Source organism: Myodes glareolus, chromosome 26 (genome assembly GCF_982192425.1).
Source record: "Myodes glareolus chromosome 26, mMyoGla1.1, whole genome shotgun sequence".
Taxonomy (NCBI): domain Eukaryota; kingdom Metazoa; phylum Chordata; class Mammalia; order Rodentia; family Cricetidae; genus Myodes; species Myodes glareolus.
In genome coordinates, this window is record NC_142051.1 from 22,659,073 (window position 1) to 22,671,812 (window position 12,740).

Sequence of the window (12,740 nt, forward strand, 5' to 3'; positions counted from 1 at the left end):
AAAATGGAAATAAACGCTCAAGATTGGAAATTAGAATGTAACGTTAGCACAGGTCAATAAAACTATAAAAGAAATTAAGTCTTTCCATTGACCTGATATCATAAAAAACTTTTAATCTGTCATTTCTTTCTCTTCAAAACTAGTGCTTTTATATATCAATCAAATTTGGCATATACCAGTATATGGCTTTTAACTAAAAATTTTAGAAACAAAAACAAAGGCATTTTGGTCATGAGACTAGGTGGTTAGGTAAAAGAACATATATAACAGAATGTCTTTTTAAAAATTCCTTTGGGAAAGGAGACTTCTGTACAGGTACCTTCGAGCAGTGGTTCTCAACCTGTGGGTCACAACCACCACAGTGGCCACATTACAATTCATGACAAAACCAAAATTACAGTTATGAAGTAGAAGCAAAACAATTTTATGGTTTGGGGGTCACCACCACATGAGGAATGGTATTAAAGGGTCTCATCATTAGAAAAGTTGAGATGCTCTGCTTCAGGGCTATCAGAGGAGAGTCATCACAACTTGATCACTTAATGGAGAGCTCAGAATTCTCTAGTCCCATCAAATAATTCAAAGTCTGAAAAAGTGACTTTTCCTTTAAGGTGATAGATGGAATGTGGCAATTAATCCTTCCGGTGTGGGATAGGAAAATAATGGAGACATTTTTTTTTCTCACTATCCTTAAAAATCAATTATTTGGATTTATTGTATTTACTTCTTTTAGGGATCAATGGGTGAAACACAGAACTTGGACTTTTCTTCTCTTTCAAAGGTGAAATGATTAAAGGATCCAATCCTATGTGGCAGTGTTTGCTTGATAAAGACATAGTGCTTACCATCCCTCATCCGTAGCACCTGGTGTTTAAGTCAACCTTACCTGATTCCTAGTAACCTGAACAATGATTTTGAGAGCCCTGGGGAGTCAGAGCTCACAGTGACAAATACAGTTACTACTACATACTCAAACCCAAGAAGACCCATTATTTTAGACTTTTCAAAACCATTCCATAGATATTACAGCTTTTGGACAGCTCTGTTATAACTCATAGATTGGCCTTGAGGTTATAAATGTTTATTGTCTTAGGAGTGGATTAGGAGGAGTATTATATTTAAGTGTAATTTATCCTTAACAAGTAAGGAAGAAATCAGGTTTCTACTTTTCTCTGGAGATTTCAAGACAGTAACACTGTCCTCTATGGTAATGATTCAAAGGGATGTTCCCAGACCCACTTTTTTCTTTTCTTTTTTTTTTAAAAAAGGCATTTCTAGTTTATAAAACTGGAAAAAGCTTTTGAGAAGATTTACATTTCAAAGGAGGAAAGATTTTGCAATTACAAATGTTCTATAAGGATCGCTTGCAGGAAGACGATCAAGGGCTGTGGATCAGGGCACAGCCATCTGAAGTACAGGGGCGGCTGGAGTCAGTTTGGTTATTAGCTGTGTTGTGATTCTGTTGTAATTTATTCTGAGGTCCCTCCCTTCACTGTGGATCTTCTGGGTGTGGTATTTAAACACTCTGAAAGAGAGAAAAGACAATGGATGCTTCATTGCTTCAATTCTCCTCTCTCTCTCTCTCTCTCTCTCTCTCTCTCTCTCTCTCTCTCTCTCTTTCTCCCCTCCTCTCTCCTGCTCATTATTTATTTTTTCAGAAATAAATGGCCTTTGAATTTCACTGAGTAGATCTTAAATATTTATCATAGGAATAATAATAAACACATACCTTCAGTCATGGAGATTGGGTGAAAGATTATCATTGAAACAAAATTAATTGTTATATTTTTAGTACTTCTGTACACCAACACTATGTCGGTGACTAGGAAAGGGACATGAACGTATTACAAAAATGTTATCTTCAAGGTGAGTCATGATACACAATGACTCCAATGGAATACTCACATTCTTACATCACCAGTTGATTACCTTCAAACTAGAATTGAAAGGCAAAGAGTGTTTGTGGCTCATTTTTCTAAAGGATCTCTAATAATTATAAATCTTGTTTAGGTGTTTGGGTTTCTGTTGTTGCTGCTGCTGTTTTTGGTTTGGTTTTTTTGTTGTTTTTTGTTTTTATTTTGTTTTGTTTTGTTTTTGCTAAGATCTCAGTATGTTCCTCTGGCTAGTCTGGAATTTACTTTGCAGACCGTGATACCTCATATTCACAGAGATCTTCCTGTCTCTGCCTCCTTCCTACTAGGATTAAAGACATGGGTAATTGACATAGCTTTTGAAATCTCTATTTATTTCTACAATGCCAGAAACTATTAGAAAGGCAATTTTTTAAATTGTCAAAAGAATGAATCAGATAGTTCTCTGAAAGTTATGGATTTTTAAATTCTATTTATTTATTTGGAAGCTCTTTGGGGCTAATTAATGTGCTTTTCCAGTTATTTGAACAAGAGCAACTGTGACTAATAATAGCTGAGGTCATAATTTCACGTCACTAATGTGATGCTGATACAATGGAATGGGATAGTGAACTAATTAACTACTTAAGTGACGGTTTGGAGATGGTAGTTAACATACTCACAGCCAGGGCTCAAGACCCCAGTACTTTCACATCCTACTTTTTCCTTCTTCAGTCTCTTTCTCTTTTTCCATAGTGGTGAAATTCTTGGGATCTTTTTCTTTCTTTTCTACCCTTTTTCTTCCATTTTCTTCTTTAGCACTGCTTTTATCCTAATATATATTAGAAATATACTTATCCTATATTATATATTTATATATGACCCCAAAAGAGCAATGGTTTCTAACAGCCATGAGAGAGTGACTCCTAATCGTGCCTGCACTCAGCAAGCCATGTCGCAAGACTCAACCTCCCATCTAGGTTTAATAGGATAAAGCCGTAGTGGGATAGAATTGAGAACTGTGGCTGTCGTGATAAGAAAACATTGCAATCAGGTGTGAATTAGCATCAATTCACCAGATTGACTGCTGGAGTGTTCCATTGCTTTTGTAATATCCCTTTTATCCTTGGCTTTCTGTGGACATATGATCTGACATAATGGCCCTCCTTCTATTTACACAGGTGCAAGGGAGAAGGGAGAGGGGGTAAAATGTCCATTCATGTCCACATATATGTAGGCATACCAAGTACACTAATTTGGGCAGAAGAATAATTCATCAATAATGTATGTTTTGAGTCCTGTGACTATCCTCCATGATTTACTCAGAACATAAATTAAAAGATAAATTTGACATACGTCGATAACGTGGAGCTAGGCTGTCCAGGAAGTACCATTCTGCACAGTAGCACTATGGGAACATCTGCTGTTTTGTGTGCTCACGCGGCAGCTGCTTTTGTAAGCTAAGGAAGACAAAGCCGATTAGCAGAATAGAAATTTCCAAAAATCAGAGGTCTGCTTAAGAATGTTAAAGATGAATCATATTCCTAGCCTCTGTTACTCTTTGTTCCTCTGAGGGTTTATTGCACGAGGGTGTTGCCTGTGAACACCTGCCTCTTAGGGGAAGCAACTATCATGCCATTAGCAAACACCATAGACAGAGGGCCAGCTTATCTATCTGGAGAGCTGCACAACTCGCCTCTGAACTTCCAACCCCAGTGTAAAACTTTTAATCAGGTGTTTCTCTAAAATAAAATAAACCAAGTTCATAAAATGAAGCATTGAGTAGTTTAAAAAAGAAGAAGGCCTTTCAAAAGATATTTCATTTAAATGCAAATGTAGACCATGAGTTATTAAAGAGAATGTGGCTTTTCATATCCTTGTTTTCCAGACACCTGGGATCAAAGTCACCTGCTGGACTTCCACAGCTCCTGCACCTAAATCTTCCTGTCAGGATTTAGGTTCTTTATTTTCAGTGTGAAAAGCCAAGTGCTTCCTAAAGCTTTATCAGAAGCATTTATTTTCGTATAAAGACAAGGGAACTGAATTAACGGGGAGAGGGTAGGACCCTAGAACATTAAGGTCGTGGCTTTGGGAAGAGATCCCCGTCGTTTCATGCATCAAGGATAATTAAAATCAATACAGAATAATTACACAGCTCCAAGTAGATCCATATACTTAATCCAGTGCCCTCTTTCCAGGAGAAGCTAACTCTAGTCTAAACTCACGTGCAGAGGCATTTGCGTTGTATGGAGAGAGAAGGGCCTGTGTATTTTCTGTACTTATCAGGATACTACAAAGGCAGTGATCCTGAGAGAGGTTACTACTTTTGGAAGGATATCATTAGTGTCATCCAATGATCTACAGTTGTGAGACAATAGAAGTTCCGATGACCAAGATCATCAGAGATTTTAGCATTTCCCACAGGTTAAACAGGTCTGTTGTGTTTGGTGTCTTTTACATGTCTGGATCAAGTTGCATCCCCTATTGCTTTCTCTGTATGGAAAGACTTTGGGATGTGTGAATAGCTGTGCAAAATAGACATGCCATAAAGTAACACTGGTCAGTTCTCCAATGAGAACTCTTTGAAAACTAGTTCCCAATTATTGAAAAATATACTTTGCTTAGCCAATATTCATCAGATGCTGACTTCTAAAGATACTTACTTCTTAATCTCAATGAAACTAGTTCCTTTCGCTGGTCTCCAAATGACAAGAAAAGTTGGGTCTCCTGACAGATTTTTATTCTCTACTCCAATATTATGCTTTCCTTCCTTTTTAAATGCTTCCTCTTTTGTCATATGAGATCAAACGTCATGAGAACAAATTAAAGCAAATATTTCCAAGTGAGTTCAATGATTTTACATTATCTTCCTAAAACATGACAAAATTACTCTGCAGCTGAAAGTCATAGATGATCCCTTGCATTTCAATTTTATTTAAGAGTGGAATTTTTTTTTCCTAAAGAGAGAGTAACGGTCATCGCAGTCTTTTATAATTCAGTAAAATTGAAACTCTCTAAAGTAATATGTCAAATTAGATTAGCGAACTGGTCCAACAATACTTCTCCTTTCAGAAAGGTCAACATTCAAACCTTATGTGCATCTGTCTTACTAAATTTAACTGGTGATGTTGAATATTTAATTGTTCATTATGTAAGAATAATTTGACCAGATTCATACTATTTAGAACATTCCATAATAGAAGGTACACATACACAACACACACACAGACACAGACACACACACACACACACACACACACACACACACACACACACATACATATGCACACAACATGTAATATCTTACGACAGAAAGAGATGTATTTTTTTTCTTTGTGAAAGAAACTCTTAGAAAAAATTTATGTGCTCTATCTATGACCTTCTTTGGAAAGACAGAAGGTAACTCTTGGCCACAATGAAACAGCAGTCCCCATGGGGAACTGCATCATTTCTAGACCATTTTTCCTTAGGCCTCCCATTCTTCACTTCTCTCACAAATGAAAAACTCTTATTAGAAGAACTGATCATCATTTCTGCAATTAAATACCAATAGTTTCTTCTTGTCTTCTCTACTCTACTTTCTTCATTTCTATCTAAAACATTTTTTCCTTCTTAAGCGAATTGAAATATGGCTACTTTACGTGCAATAAATCAGAGGCAACGCAAGTGAAGGCTGATCACTTCCTTCCAAAGGGCAAGGGTAGAAGGGTGAATTTTTTCTCAGTTCCCATTGCCACTCAGGTTTCAACAACTATTTCTCATGTAATCCGGCTTACTTCCTGTTGGCTCCAAACCCAAGAATAATGTAGATTTGTGGAGAAAATATCAGTTTATCCCAACAACCTGCACCAGCAAATACTTAGGAAATAGAAACAAAAGTCAGGCAGAAGGGGGAAAAATCCACTTAAATTTAAGCTCCTTGTTAGAATTTACCCCCTATCTAGTTAGATCGCTCATCTCTCCTCTCTATCATCTCTTCTCTCTCTCCTCTCCCTCTGTCTGTCCAATCTCTCTCCAATCCTTATATTGTTTAACCCCATAATTACCAATTTCCTTGTCCCAAAGCAAAAAAGCAAATCAATGGAACAACCAACATTATGTGGCAACCAACAACCTTCAGAGTTGCTGTGTCTACAAAACAATCCAGTAATTTCCAAAAATGACCTAACTTTCCAGACTGTGTCTTCATATGACCCATTTCTTTCTTTTCTACCACCCTTACAGGGAAGAAGAAAAAGAGGAAAAGTAACATTTTTTCCTTCAAATACAAAATAGGGTTCTAAATTTACATATGGCTTTTTAAAACATCTTTAGTGTAAGTTTTACACCCCCATACCCTTACTTACCCTGTCAGCTAGTAAAATGCATCCACAGTGGAATAACATTATAAAATGCGATGTATGACTTCTGAGTTTCTTCAGAGACTTTGAATATTAATTGAAATATTACATATAGAAATAGATGGAAGTTAACAAAACACCCAAAGAGATATAAATTTTCTGCATGTAATCACATGCAACTATTTTAATCATTTACGTAGGTTAAAAACACACTTCTCAGGTAACTTTTAAACCAGATTTATTATAATACACAATATTAAAGTCTTTCAAAATGAATAACTCAGTCATATAATAACACTTTCTGCAATTAATGACATAATTAATTTTCGTTTTTAGTCAGGTTGCTATCTTTACTCCTAATCAAAATATAATTTAGAGAATGTATTATTTCATCCATAAGTTAACAGCTGGCTTGTAAGAAGCACTCAAGTCAGGTTAATTGCTGCCTTTAAATTTTTATAATACACTGCAACAGAAAATTAATGATGCTTGCAGTATTTAGTAGAGTTCACAACCTACATTTTAATGAAAATATACTATTAATACACATTTTACAGCAGCTATCTGCCAATTGCTGGTCACTTTATATATCTTTTATATAGTACCACAAATTCAGGCAGACTTATTCTGCTGATTAACTTAGAATTCATGGAATGAAATCAGAATTCATTATATTTATGAGTATGTAAGATGATATGAATTTAATCAGCCCAGACTTGACAAGCAGTTTTGACTGGCAGCTTCTCACAATTCTAATCTGGACAAGAATGCTTCTCCTTTCATCTTTTCAGAGGCATATGAGCATTGTAAATGAGACTGAACATGTTAGCTTATCAGGTAGTACTTCTCAGTTCATGTGAGCTGCACTGAGCATCTACACATTGTCCTCAAAGATGCTTCCACAACAGACTCTAGTATCAAATGCCTGCTCTCTGAAGTGCTGCTTTCTCAAGTAAAAGTTTCTTTCAGACACCAGAGTTAAACCTCTTTGTAAGAAAGACAGGGAGAGGGGAGGAAAGAAGGAAGGAAAATGAAAGGAAAGAAATAAAGTGAGCAAGGAGAACCCTTACATTATAACATAGCAAATTTAAATGCTTTTTCCTCAAATAGGGTCACATTTACCTTTAGTCCCATGGAATTCAGTAGGTAGCCATTGGCTGCAGGACTTCTAACCAAATGGCTATTGTGTAAAACATTCATCCCAAGGCTAGTGTGGGTAGCTATTTTGGAGCTGAAAATATAAAAGCGCCATAGCATATGTTAGAAGTTTTATTGTAAAAGGTAATCTTGGGGGATACATAATTTTCATGGATACTTGTGGGAAAGTTAATTAATTCATTGTATTAATCATAATTTCTCTATTAATGAGTATGAAATAAGATTTCCACCACCTTTGTAAAGTAATGTTGAACAATTCCTGGCCAAGGATGTGGTAATGAGTAAAGTGTGCTCACTGGTGGGAAGACCCTTCCAAGTGAGAAGAGAAGATGTGAGTTCCCACAAAGTCATACAGCTCAGCCTTTAAAACCTAGCACTACTCACTTGAGGGGACCTCAAGCAAAGCCCCATTTCATTTGTAGTTCCTTTTCAAGTGTCTATGCTCTGAGGGCTAATGGACAATGTGTTTCTGAGCCACTGCCAGAGAAAATACCTAGGATAGCTGACAACAGAAATGCTACATAGAAATAGTATGAGAACCCGATCATTCTTCTGTAGACATGGGAATTTTACATTATGCTTCTGGGAGAGATTCTGATTTGTAGCGGCATAACTGAAGATGTCCTGAATTTCGTATCAGCTTGGGTTACTGTAGAAACAAATTCCTCTTATGTCAAGAGAGTTTCTTGAAATTCATTCTGAAGGGTGAAATGTGGTAGACATTCAACTGTTTCTGTCCTTACTCTATACCTTGAGGAAGAAAGGAATGGGCAAGATAGTATCCTTAGAGAAGAGTAATGGGGTGCCGGTTTGCTGGCCAGAAAGGGCAAACAGGAGACATGAGAAGATGAACAGCCGAAGTGATGTGTGATTATCTGAGGACTAACATTGAGATAGGAATTTGCTTCTTATTTAATAGAAATATCAGGGTGTGGAAATGTAGCTTAGGGATAAAAGTGCTTGTAGGTGTAATTACCAAAACTTCACCCCCAAGCAAAAGGAAGAGTAGAGGACATGTCTACAATTCCCAGTTTCTTCATGGAAGAAGATGACCTTTATCCCAAAAGTTGTCAACATTTTAGTTTTTTTATGTTAAATTATTGTTCTCCATTAAAAAGAACACCCACACACAAGGGAAAAAAACTCACTGGAATTATGTCTCATCAGTTTGATATAAAACTCCCCAAGCTCTTGATAATTTATAAATAAATAATTTTACACTGCTGACATCTTTCTCCTACTCTGTTGCACAGAGCACCTCTACATTCAGTAATTTAAGGCATGAACATCGCACCCCATCATCTTAAACTCCAGCGTCACATTTCATTATACTGTTTCATTGGGTGTATACATAATAATCTAATATGATAACATGTATTTCTTTCATAGCAACAGACAACATGTTTCAAAGAGTTTAAAGACATCCACTAGAGGACACTAGCATAAAAACTGACAAATCTGCTACACAAAATAATTATGTTCAGATGCTTCCTTGCTTATCCCAAGTTCACGAACCAAAATAAAGGCACTTCAAATATATAATATCAGTTGATTAGATAGCGCCTCCTTAATTAGTTGGCTTGGCTGAAATTGGTTTCCTTAACCACAGTTCTTTGATGAACGTTGTTATGGACACGATAATTGTGTTTTTCTTCTAACATTCCTCAAAGACAATCTGACTGTTGGCATCAAAGTGGAGTTGCCATTGCACCAAAGCACAGAAAACCAACTGGCAGCTACTTTAAGGGTGAATAATAAGTTTTTTATTTCTATGTTTTTAATTTTGAGTACAAAATAAATTTACCCATGGACATTAAGAGGTACTTTTATTGTATAATGGAGCTACGTGGTCTAGTAAGAAATTGCGTAACCCTGTTGGAATAATTAAACCTAGGGTCTTATGTGAGTTAATTTCTTGCTTGATTCAGTCATCAAATTATTCCATGGTACATCCTTAAATTAAACTTTTTACAAAATTAAATTTTTGCTTTATGACCAAATGTCTCCAGCATCTCCTAATTACTTAAATGTCACTCTGTATGAGATCAGCAGCTTCATCCCCTTATTTTTAAGCAAACATATAGGATAATTACTATATACTTCACTCTGAAACATAAACATGGGTGAGACAAAGCTGGTGTGTTCGTATAGTAGATACCAGTTTAGTAGGCAAGAATGATACATGAAAAAGTAATTTATGCAAATGAGATGTCACCAAATGACAGAGTTCAGAGGTTATTTGGCTTTTAACATAAAAGTCAATGACTGACTGGCATAGTGGATCAGTGGGTAAGAGCACTGGCTACATAACTGTGGGGACCTGGGTTCGAATCCCCAGTCAGCACATAAAATGCTCTGTGTTGCTGCATGCTTGTCTATAACCCCAGTGATGTGGAATGGAGGGTGGAGGATAGTTGGGCCTTGCTCTCTTCCAGCCTACTTCCAGGTGCATTGAGAGACCTTGTCTCAAAGAAATAAAGCAGAGAGTGAAGAGGTAGGACACCCTGCACCCTAGGGCCTTCTCATGCCCGTGCATAGGTGTGCATATTCACCTACAGTCAAGTCAAGTGAAAATGGCTCTTATTTACAGTTTTCAGAACAATGACTTGAGATTTAATAATGTAAAGGTTCCAGAGTGGCTGGGATACTCTAAGGTATCTCCGAGTGCTAAGTGTGTAATTTCATATGTGGTGTCCCTCTGTAACTGTAGAAAAGATGTCTGCTAGGCATAAATAAGACTGTTCATATATACGAGTCAGTGCAGAGACGGTGATCTTCAGTCCACCGTTGAGCACTGTGGTAGGTAACTAAAAGACAGATGAATGACCTGATATTTGTGTTCACCTGAGTGGATGTTTTGCTCTGTGACACTGCAGCTGCCACACTCCACCCCGTGACTTGGCTACGAGATGACCTGTTGGAGCCTGTGTGTCATCTAGGGTGTCTCTAGTGTCCTCCCTTCTGCCTGCTCTAATGACCGCACTCAGCAAGCACCGGCTTTGGAAGGAGACTCCACTAATTAGCTTAGTCGACAGAGCATCTGGTAACTGGTTGGTGGAATAAACAGAAAAGACTCCCGAAGTGAAGGGTAGAAAAATGAATTATCCATATATAAAGACCAAAATAAAATCACCAGCAGACACCCCAAAGCCATGAGTTCCATCGTTGAATTTGCTCCCTTTCACCCAGGGCCCAGCTCGAAAATCCCAGGCCCGAAATGCAGATGGTGAGAATTACATAACACTTGGGACTTCAGTTAGACATCAGCTTCGTAATGTAATAAAACTTATCATTCACGAGTCTGTCTGCTTTTTTGACAAACAAAACAAAATAAAACTGAGAACAATTTGATCTGTCCTGCTCCTGCAGACACTGATGCAGGTGGTTTGGAAACAAAGCATTTAATCAGGCAGAGTTTTACTTAAGCTACCTGATGATTCATCATGCGGCCCTGCTCAGTGTCAGTCGGGCGTCTCCCAGCTATTATTTATAGAATATTTAAAGAGCCTGGACCACATGGGCTTCTGTCATGGGTTCTATTGTACTATAAATTATAGCTCCAATTTGCTTCCAATTCAGCACGAGTTGTCAGGACACCATGTCTCATCCTCTGTTCAGACGAACACCGTAGAGCAGCTATAGCGAAGAGCTCCGTTGCTACTGTTAATTTATTGGCCATTCTAGAATATTCCTAGACAGCCGTTTTGTCACATGTCAGCACAATAAAGTCACTGTTTCTACTACCCAGATATTTTCTTCTTTTTCTTTCCCAACAGGAAAAAAAATATCAATCAATAGTTTAATGTCCACTGTAGCTTCTGGTCTCCTGAAATAGCCACAGCTGTACAAAGATATCCCAGATGTCACTCTCTTCCTCTGCCATGAAAAGAGATTTGGGTTTTGGATGGTATTTACTGGATTGAATGCTTAAATCACATTTTGTTTCCTGGAGTGGTTTATTGTTTTTGTTTCCTTAGATTGATTTTTTCATCCATTTCTCTCTCTCTCTCTCTCTCTCTCTCTCTCTCTGTGTGTGTGTGTGTGTGACTGTCTGTCTGTCTATGTCTGTGTGTGTCCGTGTGTGTGTGCCCTGTATGTTTATCTTTTATATGTCAGAAAGAGTGGCTTGGTATGTGTATGGACCTGTGTGACTGAATGTAGACATCGAAGTTTAATGCCAAGAATCATCTTGATTCCAGAATTTCATGTCCCTCCTCCGTGGTTGGGATTACAAGACATTGCTTTGTTTCTCTAGCATTTGTGTGGGTTCTGAGGACCCAAACTCTGGTTGTTATGTTAAAGAGGAGCTGAGGAGGTGGCTGATTGGGAAGTGGGTCTCCTCTGGGAGATGGCTCATGGGTTACAGCACCTTAATCGATGAACTATCTCCCCAACCCCTCTTAAACCAATTAACGACCAAATAAAGCAAATAAGAGTGGGATTATAGAAAGAAAAAAAGTCTTTGAAAAGTCAATAACCACAAGAATAGAAGTCTTACTTCTCCTTTTAGTGTCTAATGATTATAATGAAATAAGTACTTAAGTCGACGTCACAACGGGAAACAGTACTGTTTTCTTCGCCACTGGGTAAATGCGGATGGTTGGTGTTCCTGTATAAATGGATGTGTCTGAAAGAGAAGTCAATCCTACGTTTGAGTTGTAGCATGGTGAGGTAGGACAAGGGGCTCAGAAGACTAGAAAGGTTAGGGTTAAGAGGAAGTGATGGGGGAACACGTGACGGAGAGAGTGATGCAGACAGAAGCTGGGAGACTGTGTGCACCTAGTCTATCTCTGTCTCCTCAGGAGTGCCCCTCTTCAGTGCAGCATGGTGCGTATGCTCTGTTGCACCCATAGATTTCACTGGCCATAGCTTGAGGGGGCACTTGGAAGCAATGTGGTTCCTTTCTCTATAGTTCCATAACACTGTATATTTCTAGGTCCTGGAATTGCATGTATGGAGAGCCTGACCTTTATTTCAGTACAGCACCATCATCATCTTATCCTGAAATCATGACCATCTTGAAGAGAGTTGAAATCATTATCTTAACATAATATAAGCTGGACTATGCAGGAAGCACTGTTTGAAGGAGTCTTGGCATCGAGAAAGCACGAAGTTTTATGTGGTTTGAAAACTGAAACCACAGAGTGAAGCTGACTAACACAAATAATACTTTGAAGGTGGAAATATTTTTGTGTTTTATAGAAAATTCAATAAGTAAGGAAGAAAGAACACAGAAAGAAAGTAAGAAAGAATGTAGGGAAGGGAAGGGAGGGGAGGGAAAAGAAGGGGAGGAGAGGGGAGGGGAGGGGAGGGGAAAGGAAGGGAGGAGAGGGGAGGGGAGTTTTCATTGGGGCTGCTCTGGGTTGCTAGGATCCTTCATCAGTCCTGGGCT

General features: G+C 38.0%; 1 protein-coding gene across 2 annotated transcripts in view; it reads left to right on the forward strand.

Moving 5' to 3' along the window:
• Syt1 (synaptotagmin 1) overlaps window positions 1-12,740 on the forward strand; it is a 508,800-nt gene that overhangs the window by 60,657 nt on the left and 435,403 nt on the right. The window lies entirely within an intron of this gene.